Raw genomic sequence first — 21897 nt, 5'->3', positions numbered from 1 at the left:
AGATTAATGGTGTTGTGCCCTTAAAGAGGGTTATGGGACCCTGGTATCTTTCTCTCTCTTGCTTTCTGGTCATGAGGTGAGCATATTTGCTCCACCAGTCACAATGGGCTGCCTTACCATAGGCTCCAAAGCAATGGAGCTGATTGATTATTGTCTGGAGTCTCCAAAACCATGAGCCCAAACACATCTTCTCTCCTTATAAATTTATTACTTCAGATATTTATTATAGTAACAGAAAACTGACTAACATAACCTCTCTTAGATTTTGGGACTGTGTGTGTTTGTTCTTTTCCTTACTAGATTCTGGTATCCTGACTGGAACCTTAACCTTATGGCTGGTGCCTAAGACTGCTAAGAGTTCTTTCCAGGTCCCAATGACAGTTGATTTGTCCATATCGCTGATTAAGGTCTTCTTCAAGTTTATCTGGACACTTTGCTGTCAATGAAGTGATAAACATTCACTGGCTTTTGTTTTGCTGTGCCTTGGTTATATCCCATAGGGAATAAAAGTAAATATAAAATCCTCCAGTTTGAATCATAAACCTGGTGGTACTTTTCCTTTTGTACATAAGAATCATCCTAGTTGATGGCTTCAAGACTGAGCTGTCAGTTGAGTAATCAGTTAGCCTTGGAAACAGAGATATGAAGAGAAACTCAACTGGTGGAACTTGCTATTTCCTTTTATCTTTGTAAACAGCCAAGGTTTAATGGTGCCCTGTATAAATGATAATTAAAAAGCAAACACAGGCTGGGTGCAGTGGTGCATCCCTGTAATCCCAGCAGTTTGGGAGACTGAGACAGAAGGATTGTAAGTTCAAAGCTAACCTTAGTAATTTAGTGAGACCCAAAGCAAGTTAGTAAGAACTTATCTCAAAATAAAAAAGTAAAAAGGGCTGGGGATGTTGTTCAGTGGTTAAACACCTCTGGGTTTAATCTCTGGTACCAAAACAAACATACACACACACCCTATACATGTAGTAACTACTTGGTGCATAAAGCCAGTGTTACCTGCCACAGAGGTGCCATACACACCTGGTCTTTCTGTATTACAATTATGTATTCTCTGACCCTTAAGTCTGGAGATTCCAAATTTGCTCTTTCCCATCATCTAGTGCCAACATTGCCAGATCTTATCATCCATCACACTCCCTGGTTTTTATTGGACATTTTGCAATGAACATAGATTTGTATCACAAAGTCTTTTCCCCATTTGGTTTACAGGGGAAGCTATCAGTCTTAGCACACTGGAAGTGATGCTAATTCAAGATGCTGAGCATCACATCTTCTCTTGGTCTCACAGGCCAATCTGCTTCCCTGACAATCAAGTTTTTGCTAGCTCAGTGACACAAGAAAAATACTGCATCAGCAGAATAAAAAAAAAATACTGCATTCTTTGTTTTGTCTTTGATGGCGTTAAATTTTACCTGAACCTTTTGCTCCTAAAGAACAGTGATATATTCCATGGAATATTACTCAGCAATGAAAGAGAATAAAATTATGGCATTTGCAAGTAAATTGATAAAGCTGGAGAATATAATGCTAAGTGAAGTAAGCCAATCCCAAAAAACCAAATGCCAAATGTTTTCTCTGATATAAGGAGGCTGATTCATAGTGGGGTTGGGAGGGGATCATGGGAAGATTAGACAAACTATAGATAGGGCAAAGGGGAAGGAGGGGGAGGGAGAGGGCAAGGGGGTAAAGATGGTGGAATGAGATGGACATCGCTACCCCAAGTACATGTATGAAAAAGACACAAATGGTATGAATATACATTGTATACAAGCAGAGAGATGAAAAATTGTGCTATGCATTACAATTCATATTACATATGTATTCTGCTGTCATGTATAACAAATTAGAATAAAAATTTCAAAAAAAACAGTGATGCTTAAACAAATCATCTCCATTTTTTTTTCTTCAGAGAAATGAATGTTCCTTTCTGCAAAGGAACATGCTAGAAAGAATTGGGAGTGGGAAAATGAAATGAAAGAGGTAGTAGGATATTAAATTCAAGATTTAAAAAATTTATTTCAAGACCAGCTTGTTCTCAGGAGATGTTATATGTTTGCTCAAGCCAAGTATAGATCAAAGTTCCAGGACCTGGGGAAATGAAACTTACTCAAAATGTTATTAATAAGCATTTTCTTTCAACTAATCAGTAGGGATAACTTTGGTGGATTATTTATTGATTAATTCAAGTAATCATTCATGAGACAAGTCATAGGAATTTGGAGAGACAGTGTCTGGCCTTGTTATAGGTAAACAAAGGGGACATTCATGAAATTTATCTAAGGCATACAGGAAGGGTATTCTTTTGCAGTAAACCATTTCTCTGGACAAAAAGGGTGAATTATTTTTTTGTGAGAGGATTCATCTGAATAACATAGCCTGTCATTTTCAGAAATAAAAATTCAACAAAAACAGTATTTTAGCATGGAACAAAAAATGTTAACTGCTTTCCCATGGAATTTCTGAAACACTGGCATAATGTTCTTAATACCAAGGCTTTTGAATTTAAGAGGTGGGTTCATATTATGTGGAAATAATTAGGAAAAATATTTTCCAGCCAACCCAGAAAAATTCTCCACAAAAGTAGATGAGAAAGCAAACAGTTTTACTGTTGAATAAGCATTAAAGAAGACTGCAATGATCTTCAGAAGGACCAGAAGATTGAAAAGATGGGAATCTAACCCTTTTCTGTAGTCAGATACAACCTAGTATATTACATATATGTTATGATAAATGGTGTCTATGATAAATGGACCTGACAGTACCATTTGTTACACAGAGTTTATTCTAAATTTATCTCACAATTGAGGTGGCCATCTGTTGTTAGCTAATTGCTTTTATCCAAAGGAATTATATAACTTCTATATCTATATAACAGAGAGGTAGTTACAATTTAGAGTCAGATCCAAGTCAAACTCTTAGGGAGACTAGAAAATAGGGGTGCTCTTTTTCTTGATGTTTACATTGTAAAGAGATGACTCAAGGCCTTTATGAAGAATGTGCCTGTATCATAAAGCTGGCAAGAGGGTTATTTGCCTTTAAAAATTATATAAGTCTCAGAGAAGCACAGAAATGTTTATAATCACTAGTTTTCTAAAGGAAATGCTGTAAGAAAAAGAAGTTCCATGTTTCTTTATTAGTACAGGTTGACCAAGAATGATGTAGGTTTTGAATACACAGAGATTTCTGGTTAATCTAAAAAGGAACATGGAATGTTGCCAGTCTCACAAAGACACAGTGGACTTGAAGTGATGTTGATTTTAGATGAGACGGTTAGCACATGTTCCTTGTAGATCTGGCAGCAGAGATCATGTCCGAGAGCAGATAAAAACTTATGGGATTGATGACAAAATCAGAGCCATCTTAGTAGAGGCCATTGTGTGCAGAAAAAGTTATGAATGAAAAATACATCCTAATGTGACAATTTAAAGCACCCCACCAATTATAGTAGAGATGGTCCAGAAGAAAAGAGACGATGAAGATATAAGTCCAGAATTTCTTCCTTACATAATACTGAGAAAAACATCAAGAAGTGGCTGAGTTTATCATAAGCATTCAAGTTTGTTTCCTTTCATCCTTGGAATATAGGGAGTAAACTTTGGCAAAAAGATAGGACAAGTTATATGTTTGCACCCCAAATTTTATAACTTCTATAATTGCAGTATAGTAAATATTGTCTGGTCTGAGATTCCAAGGATTACTACTAAGCCTAGATGGGAAGGGGCATAAGCCAGCTTGAGGGCATTTCTGTAAACTTGTGAGAGACAGGAAATAGATTCTTAGAAATCATGGCTAATTTTCAAATAATGGATTGTAGTGAAAGTGGGTATAAGAATATTATATAATTTATCATATCCCCTGAATTGATATAGTACTGTCAATAGAAGGAAACCATCTACGGATGCTTATGGCAAAATGTTGTGAAGCCTCTATGTGGTCTCTGAATTGCTTCTGCAAGTACTAAATTTCTTATGAGAGGAGAAAAGTCAATTCCAGCTCAGGGTATATTATCTGATAATCTGGGATTTTAAAAGAAGTAGGACCCCACACCTGAGCTAAAAAGTATAGTTAATTCCTAGGTAGGGTGTACTAGAACATTTCATGACTGAAGCTGTTACTATACAATAAGCATGTTATTTTCTGTTTTTTTCTAAAAAAAAACACAGAAAAATTCTGTAATAAGCTATAATCATCAAGAGAACATGGCCAGTAATAAAGAAGTTGTGGTGGGATTATGAGGCTGTTAAGGCCAAAGACTCTTGTGGACTAGAATCTCTTTTATTACTGAGATAATCTGGGAGTTGTCTTTGCCTGTGTTTCTTTGAAGACAGATAGTTAATGCAAGGAGACTGGGTTGTGACTCTCCTCCAGACAGGAAAACATGACCAGAGCTTTGTGTTTTGGAACTAGACCATTTTACGTGCACTTTCCATGCAAAGTCCATCATCTATGTGGTTTTCTCAAAGTCACTGAAGACTGACTACTATCGCCATGATTGAGAGTGCTTTTTCAGGGAGAGAGAAAGATGAAGCCAGGGATGAAAGGCTGCAGGGTCTCTTGAGAGAAACAAAAATTGACTCTCTATGGAAGGAGTTGAGAAAATACCCTTGCAGTGGATGAAGTTGATAATGGCACCCAGTTAATTTTTATAGACTGGATGAATTTAGCAGAAGATACTGCGTACTCCTGCACAAAGAAATTTTAAGAATCTATTTAGTTAACTTTAATCTTTGGAATAGAGCCCAATGCTTAATTCCTAATATAGCCCTACTTCTTATATAGGAATATGTTTCTTAAAGCCAACTGTATATGAGAAGTACTTAAAATGCTTTCAAAACCTGCAAATGACCAAGCCATGCCCCAGAGGAGTGTATTCCACTATTTAGCTTTCTAAGTTATTCTAATACACTACACTGTTGAGAACCACTGATCTGAGAGTATATATTGTGCCAATTATAAGTGATGAAGATTCCAGCCTTTGTAATGGTTTTGGATCTGCCTAGAGTGATGCACTTTGCAAAGAGGTAGTTGGCCCAATCTTTCAAATTAAAATTAAATTCATTAAATTCTAATTTGAAATTTAGTCTCTTTTGGAGTTAGTACTCACTTAAACTCAGAAATTTCCTGCCCTGTTTTTCCTTCTGGTTGCCTTAGAAGTGACATATGTTGCTGGTGGGACTGCAAGTTGATGCAACCACTATGGAGATTCCTCAGAAAACTTGGAATGGAACCACCATTTGACCCAGTTATCCCACTCCTCAATTTATACCCAAAGGACTTAAAGTCAGCATACTATAATGATGAAGGCACATCAATATTCATAGCAGCTCAATTTACAATAGCCAATCTATGGAACCAACATAGGTGCCCTTCAAAAGATAAATGGATAAAGAAAATGTAGTATATATACACACAATGGACTATTACCCAGCAATAAAGAATGAAATCATGGCATTTGCTGATAAATGGATGACACTAGAGACTAACATGCTAAGTAAATGCCAATTCCCCAAAACCAAAGGCCAAATGTTCTCTCTGATATGTGAATTCTAACACACAATAAGGAGATGAGGGGGGATAGAAGTTCACTGGATTAGACAAAGGGGAATGAAGGGAAGGGAGGGGGGATGGAATTAGGAAAGACAGTAGAATGAATCAAACATAACTTTCCTATGTTCATATAGGAATACATAACCAGTGAAACTCCACATCATTTATAACTGTAAGAAAGGGATGCTAATTAGGATAAGTTATATCCTATATGTATAATAAGTCAAAATATACTCTACTGTCATGTATATCTAAAAATAACAACAAAAAGAAGTGATGTATGTTGTAGGGGGATTACCAAAAACTTGATATTTGCCATAGACAGATATGTAGACAGACAGATAATTTATTGTGTATAACTTAACATTGGAACCAAAGAGAATCCATGCTAACTTTGACTGAGATTTATAATTTTAATTGATATTATTAATATCTGTCCACTGTCTCTGTGGCCCAAATGCCCATGCCCCCTATGCTCTGCTGTTCCTGTTTATTGCAGATCATTATGTCTTCATTTTCCAATCATTTTGAGGACTCCTAGTTTCCAACCAACTCTTGAATATTTTTATGTTCCTCCAAAGGGTTTAGGCTAGTTTTAGAAGTTCCCTACCCATCACACGGAATAATATTTTCACATATTGCTACTCAAAAATTAAAGCGACAAAGTAGATTTGTGACTTCTCCAGGAGCTCTTCACTAACCCTTGTTTATGTTTGGGTCACACTAAATCTATCTAGGTATTCATTCATTCATTCATTCATTCATTCAAACAGAACCTAAGGACAAGGCCTTAGGAAATTTTTACTCACAATTTACCACCCTTCATTACCTTTGCCAATTATTTCATTTTCCCTAAATGCATAGGTTCATTATTTTATCAGGGACAGAAAACTGTTTTCCCATGCTCCTTTCATTTCTTGGAGTTAAATGCATATGTCATGAACTATAGGTCGGTTTCCTCCAAAGGCCTATCTTTACTGGAATGCAAACAATTTACAATTTTTATGTGATCTATGATTTTTTAAAAAATCCACTTGGAAGTTCACTTGATTTCTTCATTCTTGTTTGAATAGAACCCTCCCTGGATTCAAGGAACACCAATGACCCAAAGGATGGAGTCTCCAAGATTGTTAAAAAATCATAGGAGATAGAAAAGCCTTGGCTATTATCAAACTAGTGCCTTCTACCACCCTGTTACAGACTTGTGACTAATTGAATAGATATATTGATAAAATGCTAGCCAAAGTAAAATTGTATTAGCTTCTGTTTAACTAATTTGTATGTGAAAACTGGAGCTCTGATACGTTAAATGACTTGCCTGAGATCATAGGGCTAATTAATAGCAACTTTGAGTACAGAAGAGTGCAGTGTTTTTCTATGAGCTGAAGCTGTACCACTTAGATGGGAGAAATGAAAAGTAGTTTCCAGGTAGTTCAACATGAATAATTCATAAACATGACTGTGCATTAGAATCAACCACAGAGCATTTGCAAAATACATATGAATCTCAATACATGAGACAGAAAATATGCAGATTCAGCAAGCTCAGTGTAGATTCCATGCCTCTGCATTTTAAGAATAAACCCTATGCATAATTTCTATGTTTATAAAGTAAGCAAAGTTGAAGAGCATGTGTAATGCATATCCAATCTGCCTCGAATGTTACCTTCAAGGGTGTCCTTTCATCAGCTCTTTTCTGGACTCTTCCAGCTTTGAAAGGCTAAATGGGAGGCAGTGAAGGGAGGCATTTGCTTTGATGTATATATAGTTTGAGGATGCAGTATTAATCCTCTTGTGTGCTTCAGGATCACCTAAAATACTCATTAAAATGCATGATTCGGAGGTGCCACTCCGAAGTTACATGAACTGCTTTAGAGATGTTTAATAATGTATAATTAATAAATTGGTATATGATAGAATGCTATATGCTAGATGAGTTGTAATGTTTGAGCTAAAGTCTGCCTTTATTATAATCTAGAAGTGACACTTTGGGGTGCTATTAAGCCTGAAGCTTTTGGGTTGCTCTTGCTGTATGTCTACCAAAAATAACTTAATAGCTGAACCAAGTTGTTCTAAGTCATAGGGTTTGTTTCTCCAAGCATTTGCCAACAGTAGTTGAACCTTCCTTCCTTTGAGGGCTACATACAGTCTCCCTTTTGGTCATGCATTTGGAATATCACCAGGCAGTCAAGAGGAAGTGAGCATACTTGTCTGTTGAGGGATTTGGCAGGATGGCCTGTAAAAATACTCCCCAAATTATTTCTGAGCCTGCTTCTGGAAAAACCTTCTTCTAAACCTACCAGATGAGTTGTAATGTTTGTTTAGTGGAGATTTTGAAAGCGCTGAATTTACTGATCAATAAATACCTGTTTGGAGAGAAGATAAAGTCTGCCAAGCATAATCTGTCTCTTGATAATTCTCAGGGAACACAGATGGCAAGAAAGTTGGAGCCACAAAATCTGTGTTGACCTAGAGGATTTATTTATAGTTTAATCATTTTGTAGGTAAAACAGGGGACAGGTGTACCATGTCAGAGCTATTACTTCTTGGCTAACTCCTTGTACCAATCCTTAGGAATATGGTCACAAGAGTCAAAAAAACCTGTGCAGTGAACCTCTTTGATTGTAGTGCCAGGCAAGGCAGGTGAGAACCATTAGAAGAAATGCCTCTGTTAGCAATAATTATTGGGACAGTCTCCTTAATAGACTGACACCCAGTGGGAAGAAAACCTGAGACATGAGAAAGAAAAATATTAGGAGAATTAAAGCAGAGGAGGAGCTGGAGAATGAAATGCAAATTTAAAGGTTATCCTGATAAGACACTAAGGAAATCTTATTTTAGTCAAGACCAGCCTACCTCCCGATTTGCATTGCTATCTGCTCCAGAGTCACAAAAGCCTAAAAATAGTGAAGTCATAAAACATAAAGAAGTAACACCTGAAGAACACTGAAAGGAAACAAAATTAAAAAAAAAAAAAACTTTCTTATGGAAGAAAATGTCTTCCACTTTGTAATCAGGTTTATTCATTGAAGTGAAGTCATAATAATTGTGCTTTCCATGTTACCCTAACTACACTATAACAATATTCACTGTGGGTATGATGGGATATTTATTGTGGTATTTTCAGAACAGAGCATAATATTTAGCAATGGTAGGTGTTTTCTATGTGTTTCTTGAATTCATGAACATATGAAAATGTTTCTGTTTAAATCAAAGGTTAGAAGGAGGCAGATGAATTTGAATTCTTTGGGCATATGTAATATTTTTCAAAATTGTGTCCCTTTCCGTCTCTTCTGTTTTCTCCCTCCCTCCCTCTATTCTTTATTTTTCTGTTCCCTTAATACCCATCTTTCCTTCTTTCTTCCTTTTATCTAACATCTCCCCCTTCTTCTGAAATAGAACTGAAGCTAAAAGTAGTTAGGGTAGGCCCCATTTATTTATGGTTTTGCTTTTCAGAGTGTCAGTCATTCATGGTCAACTTTTCCAGAAATAAACAATTTTTAAGTTTTAAATTGCATGCCATTTTAGGTAGCATAATGAAATATCAAATCATTTTGCCCCATCCCACCTAGGATAAGAAACATCTCTTTGTTTAGCATTTACACACTGTAGTTTTCTTAGTTATTGGATCAACACTAGCAGTATTGCAATGTTTAAGTAATTCTTATTTTGCTTCATAATGACCTCCCAATACAGGTCATTAGTATGATCACCGAAGGATTACAACCTCTGCCACAAAAATTTGATGAATTAAAAGGAAAGAGACATCAACTTCTGATTATAACATTCTTGCAAAATTTTGCAGCAAAAACACCTTTTTTATTAAGGATCCCCAATCACAGACATCATCTGCTCCTGATATTCAACCACCAACATCATATCTTGATCTAGGATTACCAGAAGCAGATGCTTCCCCTTTAACATCATCAGAAAGTCAATAGTAGCTTAACACTACATCATAATGCCTATGTCATTTGCTTCACTTCATCTCATCACATAGGCATTCTATCATTTAACAACATCACAGAAAGAGTGAGTTCGGTAAAATATACTGAGAGAGCGAGCAAGCGAGAGAAAGGTCACATTCACATAACTTTGATTACAGAATACTGTTATAATTGTTCTATTTTATTATTAGTCATTGTTAACGTCTTACCAAGCCCAATTTATGAATTAAACTTCATTATATGTATGTATTTATAGGAAAAATAGTGTGTATATTTATGTATATCTATTTTTATATATAGTGTATGTGTGTGTGTGTGTATATATAAGATTTGGTACTATCTGTGGTTTTAAGCATCCACTGGATGTTTGGAATGAATTCCCTAAAAATAAAGAACTACTATAGATGATTTTACAGAGTTCGTCTGTGAGTATGATGGAACTGAAGCAAGGACCATTTTTTTTGCCACTCAAACCAAATGTTTTTTCACACTAGATCATATACACTCCTTCTAGTTTTGATTTATGTATAATCAAAAAATAAAAACTGTCACCATGACATTGAATAAAGTTCATTTACCCTTCATGCATTGCTCTAAAATTATTACATCTAAAGAAATTAGTGACATACCACACTGCTGTATCTCAAGCATAGGAAATATTTGACAATGATGACCATTAAAAGGTCAGACATGAGCCATCAGAATCAGCCTTTGTTCACAAGTATGTGCCCCAAACTATGATGCATACAGAATAACAACAAAGTAAGTGTTTTCTAAAATTGACAGCTTTGAATTTAAAACACCATCCTGTGCTTTGGTGCACTTAAGCTGAATCTTCATAACACACAAAATAAAATGAAAATATGAAAAAAATTTTGGTATTTCTTTGAGGAAACAATTCCACATACATATAAGTAGTTTTTCCAGCTGAATCAGTCTACTATTTTTGGTATCATGAGGACAGAGCCACAGTCATAATTTTTTGTGTTGCCAAGTAAATATTTTGAAAGGCAGAAGATATGAATATCCTTATAGCTTTGACAGCCTCTTTGTATCCTGGAGACAAGCCATTTAGCCAGAGTTCTATTCATTAATATTAAAAATAATAATAAATACCCATATGGTATTTCACAGAGGATTGTGAGGGCAACCTAAATGATGTTCAATGAACAGTGGAAGTTTTCCAAGGACCAGTGCAAATCACTCATTCATTTCACTTTTAAGTGGAATGAAATGATATTTGCTGAGGGAATAAAAAGTACTAACTTTATTTTCCCTCATATCTACTTTCACTTTTTCCCAGAATTAATGAGCCCTAATTTTGCTCAGCAATAGTGAATAATCTCCTATAAAACTCTTATTAAATTTTACTTTATTCTCAATTTTTTTTTTGTGATGCTGAGTATTGAACCCAGGACCTTGTGCATGCAAGACAAGCACTCTATCAACTGAGCTATATCCCCAGCCCTTATTCTTAGTTTTGTTTTTTTTCTCACCTTTATTCCTTCCATTTAAATTTATTTCTCATATATACTTGGCTTATTAGAAACTGTGCTCAAAAGAACCTATTTGAATTTTTATTCTTTTATCTTTGCTAATGATTGTTACTTGATATAATTTAAAGGATTGGAAGGGAATTTGGCTGTAGGCAAGGAGGGCACTTTGGAGGCCACTAGCTTGTGACTTAGTTTGTGGTGAATGATTATCAAGGAAGTTGTAAATTACAAACAAGAAACAGTGCTGATTTAAAAAGTTCTGACCCAAAGTAATCTGTTGATTTTTATTGGGTTTTCTAAAACATGCAAATCAAGGTGAATATTTCCTAAATCTTAGAATTGTGTATGAAGCACTTAGAACAAAAGTTATATCTACTGAAAGTATCTGGCCAATGCTCTTCAGTCTTTTCCATGTTGTAAGAAGTGACAAAATGGCAATAACAAAGAGAGAGAGAACGGTGTGAAGGGTAATAAAAGTACATAGTTGAAGGAAAGTTACCAACATAATCAATCTTAGAAATTGTTTATATAATTGCAATATTTAGAGATCATAACAGAGTTTATTACCTTGGAGGAGAGATAACTTCCCAAGTTGTTGTATACTATGAAAACATTAAATGCAACGTGAGTAAAGGGATGAATGGAGGCAGCTTATAGGGTTTTACTGTTTTTTTTTTTTTTTCAGGGGTTCAATATGAAATTATTCTGGGGAGAACTAATGTGCCATAGAATGTTACATCTGATTGGGTTTGGAAAATTGAGAACATTTGTAGGTTTCTGTTGATTAAACATATTCAGGGCTTGTTAATATACTTTAATCAAGGCTTTCCTAATAGACAGGATTTCTTCACAAGGCAAAGCTATGATCCCATATAGAAATTGGTAGATGTGAATTTCTCTTTGAATGGCACACCTACCCAATTTAAAAGAACACTAAGTTAAACATGGCTCCTCCTCCAAAGTCTATACACTTCTGAAATTGTTTATATGTATTGGCATATTATGTTATTTAATGCTTTACTACTTGTGATGTTTTTGATTTCCTATGTTAGGCAATAAAATTCATTTTAACTCACTAACCTAAATCATTTCTTAGTTGTGTTTTGATCTTTTATTTTTTCATTTTTTTTAGTCAGCTTTCACATCATTATAACCAAAAGATCAGACAAGAACAATGTAGAGGAGGAAGTTTATTTTGGCACACAGTTTCAGATGCTCAGTCCATGGCTGGCTAACTCTGTAGCTCTGGGCAATGGTAAGACGAAACATCATGGCAGAGGAGAGTACAAGGGAGGAAAGCAACCCACTTGGGGATAAAGTCCAGGATATGGCAATAGGAAGCAGAGAGCACTCCACTCAGCAGGAATAAAATGTGAATTAAATAGGCTGTTAATGGGCAGATTTATGATAAAGTTGCTCTGAGTTTGGATGTGTTTAGTGTTTGGTGCCAGAGATTTCAAATTCCTCTATTTTTTTTTTTGTTGTTGTTGTTATTTTGTTTTGTTTTTCCCTCTTTTTGACTTTAGGCTTTCCTAAATGCTCTTTCTCAAGAGAGATAATCTTGCAGGTACTGTTACCCACTTTTTTAATACTAGGGTCCTGTGAGCATAATTCTAAAGTATGCACATGGGAGTCCACACAATAATCTTTTTATTAATCTTAGTCTTTCAGTGGTCTTATGTTTTGGCTATGACCTTTGCAAGAGTTTCTCAGAAGTATAGTTTTAATTTCCTCCTTGGCTCCATATTACCTTCTTAGGCTGCACCCTCACAAACATCCTTGAAGTTTTAAATCTTGCTGACTGTGTTTTTTCCCCTCTTACATGAGAGAAGCCTGCAGAAGACTAGATTGGGAGGGATTTCCTTTTGTCAGCTATGATCAGGCTCTGAGGAAGTTCTTTTTCCTGCAGATTAAGTAGGTCTTTATTCAGGACATGTTTCACAATGGTTAGTTTTCTTTTTCTCTGCTAGATCTATAAGGGGATCTTTCTTAGTTTTCACAAGTAAAGTCTGGTGAGATACTTGGGGATAAAGTCCACAAAACTGTGGGGGTTTTCCTAAGACTGTTGCCCACTAAAAGATTCTCAGTTTCAGGTTAATCCATACCCAGCATCTAGTTATCAATTATATGTTTCTTCCAGTTTATTGTTCAAATGACTTCTTTTCCAGGCAGACAGATATTGGTTACGGCTGTCTAGATATATCTTCAGATTTTGGAGTTTCAATCTATCCTATGACCTTAGCTCTCTGGTGGATCCAAAAAAAGTCACTAATTTTCAGTTTGTTTACCATATTCTTCTGTTAAGGATGGGCACGATCATATCTAAGCTTTTTGTGCATTTGAGCTGAAATGGAAGGGTAGACATTTGTGTGTAAATACCAGGTTACTTATATCCATGAAGGTCAAATATAAAATACATAATTTATAGGATAATAACAAAATTCATACTAAAAGCTAATTTAGTTTTTATAGTTTTATGTCCAATAAGTATATGTCAAAGCTAAATTAAAACTAAGCATGCACTAAATTTATTTCCGTATAAATTCATCTATGTGAATATCATTCCCAGTAAATATCTGTATACCCCCAAAATGTATGTGAAACGTGACATTCTATTCCACCAATGCAGAGATGCACAAAAGTAAAACCCCCAAACTCAGAGAGCTGACATTAGTTGGAAATAGACTAGTGGATAAAGAATGTGACATGTGTTATAAGGAAAGAAATATGGGTTTGGGCTATGGGAAGAATAAGGCAATCCTCGATATGAAAGTACAATTTCAGAGTTAGTTTTCCATATATTCATTTAAATCTCTTTTCTAAACATTTGGAAATGCATTAAATAGTGGAGTTTTTCTCTGGAGATGATGTGACCTTGGAGAATGCCAGAGACATATGTTAGAAGGGGAGCTGCATGTAAATTGCATTAGCATCTGTGTTAATCCCCATTTCCCTAATCAGCTTACTGAAAACCATCTCCAATGTCTACATCCCTTTATCTTATTTTCTTTTCTGAGCAATTTACAGTCCATTCCCAATAGGAATAACATATTCAATTAAAAAGAATAACACAGGTTTGAGATATCACAGTCTTAAATGGTTAAAAATAAAAGCAAATTATGCATTCCTGGAAAACAAATGCAACACATAGCTTCAGAAATCAGAGAAAGGTACTCTTCATAGAACAATAGAGTCACTTAATTGGCACTAGAACATGCCTTGCCTAATAATTTTCTGTAATTTGCATTGATTAAGTTCGCAGGCTTCGTGGTACCAAGGCACAGTGAGATCTCTGTACTATTTTTTAAGTTACTTATTAACGCTTTTGGTTTCCAAGTTTGCACTCAGTTATTGTTTCAATATCATCCCTCTGAGAATAGATTGACATGTGAGTTTTCTTTGCATATTTACAAGCCATACAGACTACTTAATAAAAATGCTACAACTATGAGCTCTCAGGCCATTTAATAACTATCACTATTTCTATGCCTCTATTTTTAATTTTCTTTTTCTCACATCCTTGCCTCCTCAAATAACATGTGCCTCACTTTTTTTTTTATACCTTTATTTTATTTATTTGTATGTGGTACTGAGGATTGAACCCAGGGTCTCATGCATGCTAGGTGAGCACTCTATCACTGAGCCACAACCTCAACCCAACATGTCCCTCACTTTTAAGCCATACCAGGGAATATATATTCTTCTTGCTAAGTCAATAATTGTGCCTCTTGGTTTTTAGACTCTTTGTAAGAATAAGGAGGACTAGGGCTTAAAAGAAAAGGCTGACGTGCTTCTGCTTCTATAATTTAAAGTGAAATCACACATTTTATTTTTACTCTTTAGATTTTTTTTTTTTTTTTTTGCTGGACCAAAGAAATAGGACAGAGAGATATGTGCCCAAGAGGATGATTCATCAGAGTTCTCTTACAGTGTGACTGTAGTGTTCCCGATTCATCACTCATGCCAAAGCCTGGTGCAAATAAGCAGTGTCCATGTCTTGACCTCTCTTCTTGTTGCATGAGCATGAAGGCAGTGGAAAAGTTGAAAGGACTAACTGCTTTTATAATACTCAGCATAGAGTATTACTCTCCCTAGTTGTTCACAATCTTAAATAGCTTTAAATTATCTCTATACCTTCATGTGACAAAATAAAACCTAACTGGTCTTTAAGGCAAGCCCTTTGGATTCCATTGTGATAGTCCTGGCCAGTCAACTCCTGTAGTTATTTTTTTTTAATATTTACTTTTTTTTTTTTCCGGTGGACACAATGTCTTTACTTTTATGTGGTGCTGAGGATCGAACCCAGTGTTTCACACATGCCAGCCGAGCACGCTACCACTTGAGCCACATCCCCAACCCCTCCTGTAGTTATAATAGTGCCAGATGCTGGTATTTGTGACATTGGATGTTAAGGGCTGTCACACCTGAGCTCAATCTCTCATCTTTCCATCTCTCTCTCCACTACTCATTAAAAAATTTGAAAATAAGTCTTCACTTGTCACTTGTTTCAGATAGGCATATTTATTTCTTCCTCTATTAAAAGGACTTGTTTAGTAATTAAAATGACACATCTATAGTTCTAGTCCCATACTCCATGTATATAATGAGACAACCATAAAATGTACTCTTCCTTTGAGAAGTGAATGTAGTTCTCCCAAACACAGTCAGAACATATTGACAAAAGCCTTTCATTGTTGCTTGCAGTGAAATTAAGAACAGCCTGAGTGCTCTGCAGTAAATTCTCTCCTGTTTTGTGGAAATTAGAGTGGCCAATATTTGCTTCTATAGATCTACAAGGATATATTTGAAGTAGATTCGAAGGATGCTTAGGAACAAACATTGGCCAAAAGCCTTAGAGTATACTGCTTCCACCTGAGTGATTTTATGCTTTTGGAAGAGAAAGCACATGAAAAAAGCAGAAAATGAATCTTCAAATATTCACTGGATTGTTCTATTATTTCTCTGTGAGAAGAAACTAATGAATTCATGGATTATTGTTATACATATTACTCAGAAAGCCCTTTAGTGCTACAGAGGCCACAAAATAAGAGGTCCACAATGATTTACTTATTCATTTTATTCAATATCCACCGACTATCCAAAACTTGTTATCTAATTCCCTAGTCATCAGAAATACAAATATTTAAACATACTTTTTTATATCATATTATATAAAATAACAAATAGCCAATAAGAAACTGGCATATATTTGTCATACTAATGTAGGTGATAGTTTTATGTGGAAGTTAATGCCCTGGGATTATTTGATTCTAATTACTTTTATAATATTTTATATTTAGCCCTTTCATACCTCACACCCCAATCTTAAGCTTATACTGTACAAATATGAATAAAAAATAAAGGCACTAGGTTCAGTAAGCACCTTAACATAGGCATTAAGACAATTTTAGGATCATGCTGTTGCCAAAAGTGAGATACAAGTGGAAAATATACATAATTCCACACATATCAAACTCAACTTGTTTATCTGAAATACTTACAAATTGAGGCCATGATATTTTATTGGATTTGAATTATTCACATGATTTCCTCCACTTTACAACTGACTTTGCATAAACAGACCCCACTGAAAATCTGAGAAAAAATCTTTACCCAAAGCACATCCTCTATGGTCACTGCTTCCACTGTGGCTGATGGACCTCAGAAAGGTTAGCATTGTTGATTACAGCCAAGTTATTTGAGGCAAGTTGACAGAGGGAGATATAAATGGTAAGATAGTGAATAGGGTTCTGTTCTCTTATAGAGGGATTAAATTCAGATTTAATGGAATAGTTTGTTTTTTTATTTTTAGATATACAAAACAGTAGATATGTATCTTTTTAGATATATACAACCGGATATTTGGGCATATTTATACAAACAGTATATCTTATTCTAAAGGGATACAATTCTTTTGGTTGTACATGATGTAGAGATTCATTGTGGTATATTCATATATGAACATAGGAAAATTGTGTCAGATTCATTCTACTGTCTTTCCTATTCTCATACCCCCTCCCTTCCCTTCATTCCCCTTTGTCTAATACACTGAACTTCTATTCTATTCTTCCCCTCCCCACCTTGTTGTAGATTAGCTTCCACATATCAGAGGCAACATTTGGCCTTTGGTTTTTTGTGACTGGCTTATTTCACTTAGCATGATAATCTCCAGATCCATCTATTTACCAGCAAATGTCATAAAGTCATTCTTTCTTATAGCTGAGTAATATTCCATTGTGTATATATACCACATTTTCCTCATCCATTCATCCATTGAAGGGCACCCAGGTTGGTTCCAGTTTAGCTATTGTGAATTGTTCTTCTATAAACATTGATGTGGCTGTGTCACTATAGTATGCTGTTTTTAAGTCCTTTGGATATATACTGAGGAGTGGGATAACTAGGTCATATGGTAGTTCCATTCCAAGTTTTCTTAAGAATCTCTATACTGCTTTCCAGAATAGTTGTGCTGATTTTCAGTCCCAACAACAACATATGAGTGTACCCTTTTCCCCACATCCATGTCAACATTTCTCAGTGTAATTTTAATTTGCATTTTTCTAATTACTAGGGATATTGAACATTTTTTCATATATTTGTTGACTGATTATATTTCTTTTTCTGTAAAGTGCCTGTTCAGTTCCTTTGCCTACTTATTGATTGGTTATATATGTGGTATTTGTTTTTGTTTTTGCTTTGGTGTTAAGTTTTTTGAGTTCTTTGTATATCCTGGAGATTAATGCTGTATCTGAGGTACAAGTGGTAAAGATTTTCTCCCATTCTGTAGGCTCTTTTTTCAAGCTCTTGATTGTTTGTTGTGAAGCAGCTTTTTAGTTTGATACCTCACAGATCAGTTTAAATATGAACTTTCTAAATTCCTTCTCTGACATTTCTTCCACTGTGGTGTCAGTGGATTCTGTCTTTGAAGTATTTTGGTGTGTTTGGGATGGTTTGTCCCTTGCTCTTTGATTTTGTTTGTGTGTCTATCCATCTAACAGAATGGATCTGAGGCAGTAGAGTTGTCTCTGAAGTTTCCAGTGCCTCATGGTTTAGAGTAAATAAATAACAGCAACAATCAATGCAAACTATATACAGCATTAAACCCAATAGTTCATGCTGTCATGCTTTTTAATGTTAATTTTCACAATAAACAGAAATGATGTGATCAGCTATTGCTCATAGTAAAAACAGTAAGTCTGCAAAAGGGTTTGCAATTTCAAAAGTCAAATAGGGAGAGAACAGAAGAGATGCCTGTTATGATTAGGTGGGGAGAGAAAACAGAAGTACAAAATTAAAGAAAGAGTGAAAGAACAATACAGTTTGGTTGTCAGCAGAAGAAAAGAGATAAGGAGAATCAAGGAAAGCAGCTAAGTAAGAGAAAAATGTGTGTGTGTGTGTGTGTGTGTGTGTAAGTAAAACTGAAAAATACTAATCAAAAGTCCTAGCCCTCAAAAGACTGAACCTTGAAGGCATGGTGGCACACTCCTATAATCGCAGTGGCTTGGGAGGCTGAGGCAGGAGGATTTCAATTTCAAAGCCAGACTCAGCAACTTAGCAAGGCCTTAAGCAATTCAGTGAGACTATTTGTAAATAAAATATAAGAGCTGGGGATATGACTTAGGGATTAAGCACACCTGTGTTCAATCCCTGGCACCAAAACAACAACAACAACAACAAACACTGAGCCTTGAAAAATACCTGCCTTAAAAAATGCTCAAAATGAGAAAAAAGTCAAATATGTATGTATCTAAATCTCAATGAACCTTTCAGCTCACAATTAAACAGAAAAAAATGATTTTGATGAAATGTCAAGAAATTTTTTTCTGTTGTAGTGGTCAAAAATTGTCAATGGGACTAGGTGTTCATTGTCTTCCCAAATGTCTTTCTTTGAATTTCTTCTTGAGGTATGTAGTGTATATGAGAGTATTGGCTACAGTATGCCAAATACTCCTCTGTGTGTGTGTGTGCTTTACTGGGGATTGAACCCAGGACCTTGTGCATGATAGGCAAGTATTTTACCACTGAGCTTCATTTCAAACCCCTTCCTTCCTTTTTTTGAGTTGCTTGTCAAGTTGCCAGTTTGAGTTCCAAAATTCTCACTTCCCTTTTCAGCAGTGTTAGGTGGGGTGGGTTGGAGTGAGGTGTCTGCTCCACTCTCAGGGTGGAGTTGGTAGAATTCTATGAGAGGAGAAGCTGTAGGCATTGCTCATTTGTCTGAAGATTTTAACTCACTGCACCTCTAAGGCCCAGCAGCTGCAGGGCCACACGGGAAGAGTGCACCCCAGGAATCTCCTCTGGGTTCCACTCATGCAATGGAGGAGCCAGTCCTTCACCCTCTCAGTCACTGGCAGGCCCTGCCTTTCCTGGACTCTTGGGTTCAGTCCCCAAACTCAGTCAATCCTACTCTTTCCCTTTCAAATTCTCATCTTGGTGCTGCCCTCCCAGCCCTTCCTGCGACCTGCCAGATTCAAGGAGAAGGGGAGTTGGGTTGGTTTCCATGACTCATAGTCCCCTGTGTGAAACCCTCTTTGCATTTTGCCTGTTAGGCAAAATGTGTGGACTCTTAGACACACTCTGTGACACAAGGTGTGGCTTTGTCAGGTTTGTTTTTCAGTCCCATTACAGGTTGCCAGGACTCAGCACCCACAGCTACCAGGCCCCACTGCATGGCTACAAGATGGCTTCTTCCTCTGTTCTCCACCAGCTTGGAGAGATTTGGCTTCTTTCCCACACTTTTCTGGATCAGTTCAGCAGTGTCTTTGATCTCTGGTATTTCTATACCAAGACAAGCCAAATATGTGGGTTCCCTTTAGTCCTATCCCTCCACTTTGCCCATGAAGGACTGCTTTGCCAGGTATAGCAGTGCCAGCAGTAGGGTAGAAGGTTTCTTCCTTATTCTCTTTATATCCAACCTCTTGAGTCCCAGATGTGCTTTGAATATCCAGTATTAACTCCCAGTAAAGTCCTTGTATTTTTCCCTACCCACCTTACTGAGAAGCTGCCTACCCACTTTCTTGGTTTTATGCAATGGAGCAGCCTGGAAAATGGCATCTTCTATTCTGCCTTCTTGAATGAATCTAAATGAAGACTTTAGAAAGGAGTGAGTGATCTCCAGAAGACGTTAATGAGAACTGGTCAGCCAGACTTTAGGTGAAATGAGGAAGATAAAGAATGATATTTTTTAAAATGTTACTGTTATGGTTTATATCTGGTATGTCTCCCAAAGTCTCATATGTTAAAGGTTTGGTTCCCAATGCAGCAATGGGAACCAATACAGGAAATAAAGAGGTGGGGATTTTAGAAAATGATTGGGTCGTAACGGCTCTAAACTCATCAGTGGATTAATCCATTTGATGGATATATAATTTGAAAGGCCTACAGGAGGTGATAGAATCTATAGGTAGTTGGGGTATAATTGTAGGGAGTGGGTCACTGGAGGCATACCCTTGGGGAATATACCATATCCCTGGCCCCATCCTTCCCGTTCTCTCTGTTACCTTGTTGACATGAGATGACAGCTTTCTTCTGCAATGCCCTTCTACTATGAAATTCTACCTCATCTCAGGCCCAAAGTAATGGAGCCAGACAAACAAGGACTGAAACCTCTGAAACCATGAGTCAAGACAAATCTTTCATCTTCCACATTGTTTTCTCAGGCATTTGTCACAAAGTCAAAAATCTGACCAACATAGTCACTAAGAGTGACAAGATAACTGAATATAGGCACACAACACTCACCTGCTCTTCCATGAAGAAGAACCAAAGCAACAGGTGTACAGCTACTCATTGAGGTGAATGACCATGGGAGAAAAATGGAAACCATAAAATCCAAAGACCTGGGAGAACATCATAACAAGAAACACAAAACATCCAAGCCTATACCATCACAGCCAGAGTAGAGGGGAGTCTTCCTTTTCAGATACTGGCAATCCTAGCTAGTGGAAAGTTTCATGGCCCTTGCAGGCTAATAGCCTAAATAGATAAAGGCCTAAATTTGGCACCATAGTGCACTTTATTTCCCAGTGAACCCCAGGGTTTTATACAGGAGCTATCTTGGAAAGGAACCTATTGTCTGAATTTGGACTGCCTTAGAAAGTCAGATATCCCAGCATATTCTCATCCCTGAGACCCCATAGACAATCTACTGTGGGTAGGTAGATTGCCTCAGAAGATATGATTGACTTTGGGGAATCACTTTGACCCTAAACTACTGAGAGTGTTACACTGTGTTGGGGGTGAAGGTGTTGTAATGTAAAGGGGAGCCGAGGGCCCCACCATGAAGAATGGGGCCATAAACAGTTGCAGTGGTTTCACAGAATCAGTAGGACTGAGGGCAGTAGTCTACATGGTTCCCACTACTCCTCTCCCTGCACTATGCACGGGCACTTTTCAATAATAAGAAAGAGAAAGAATACTAAGGTTTCACTCCTTTCTTACCCACAAATGCATGGTGAGATCAGTCTTGAGCAATGCTGCTGTGGTTAATAGAGCCCTGTTCCTGAGTGCACAGCTTAAGAAGTTCAAGAGAGAAACTGCCCTGTGTTGGCTGTGTTATGTCTTTACTTTCTTCCACTAGCACCTCAGCTGTCAGGAATTTTGTTCAGCTCCAGATACAACTTTGATGAGCACTGCAACTGAAAGAATTGGGAATGGGTAGGGAAGAAAAGGGCCATCCCCAGGTATGAATAGCTGGGATTTTCTGAAGTCCCACTCCTGGGCAGGCATGTCTATTGTAGCAGCAAAAGAATAACAGAACTTTTGTTACCACTGCACTTACATAGGTCCCTTGCATAAGTCACCCATGCTTCTTGCCTGATCATGTACTACTGACAAGGCTGGTTGTGAAACAGAGAAAGTCCTATTATGCCTGCTTCCACTTCTCCCTATGAAGCCCC

This window comes from Marmota flaviventris, chromosome X (assembly GCF_047511675.1).
Source record: "Marmota flaviventris isolate mMarFla1 chromosome X, mMarFla1.hap1, whole genome shotgun sequence".
NCBI lineage: Eukaryota > Metazoa > Chordata > Mammalia > Rodentia > Sciuridae > Marmota > Marmota flaviventris.
This window is presented reverse-complemented; position numbering follows the sequence as displayed.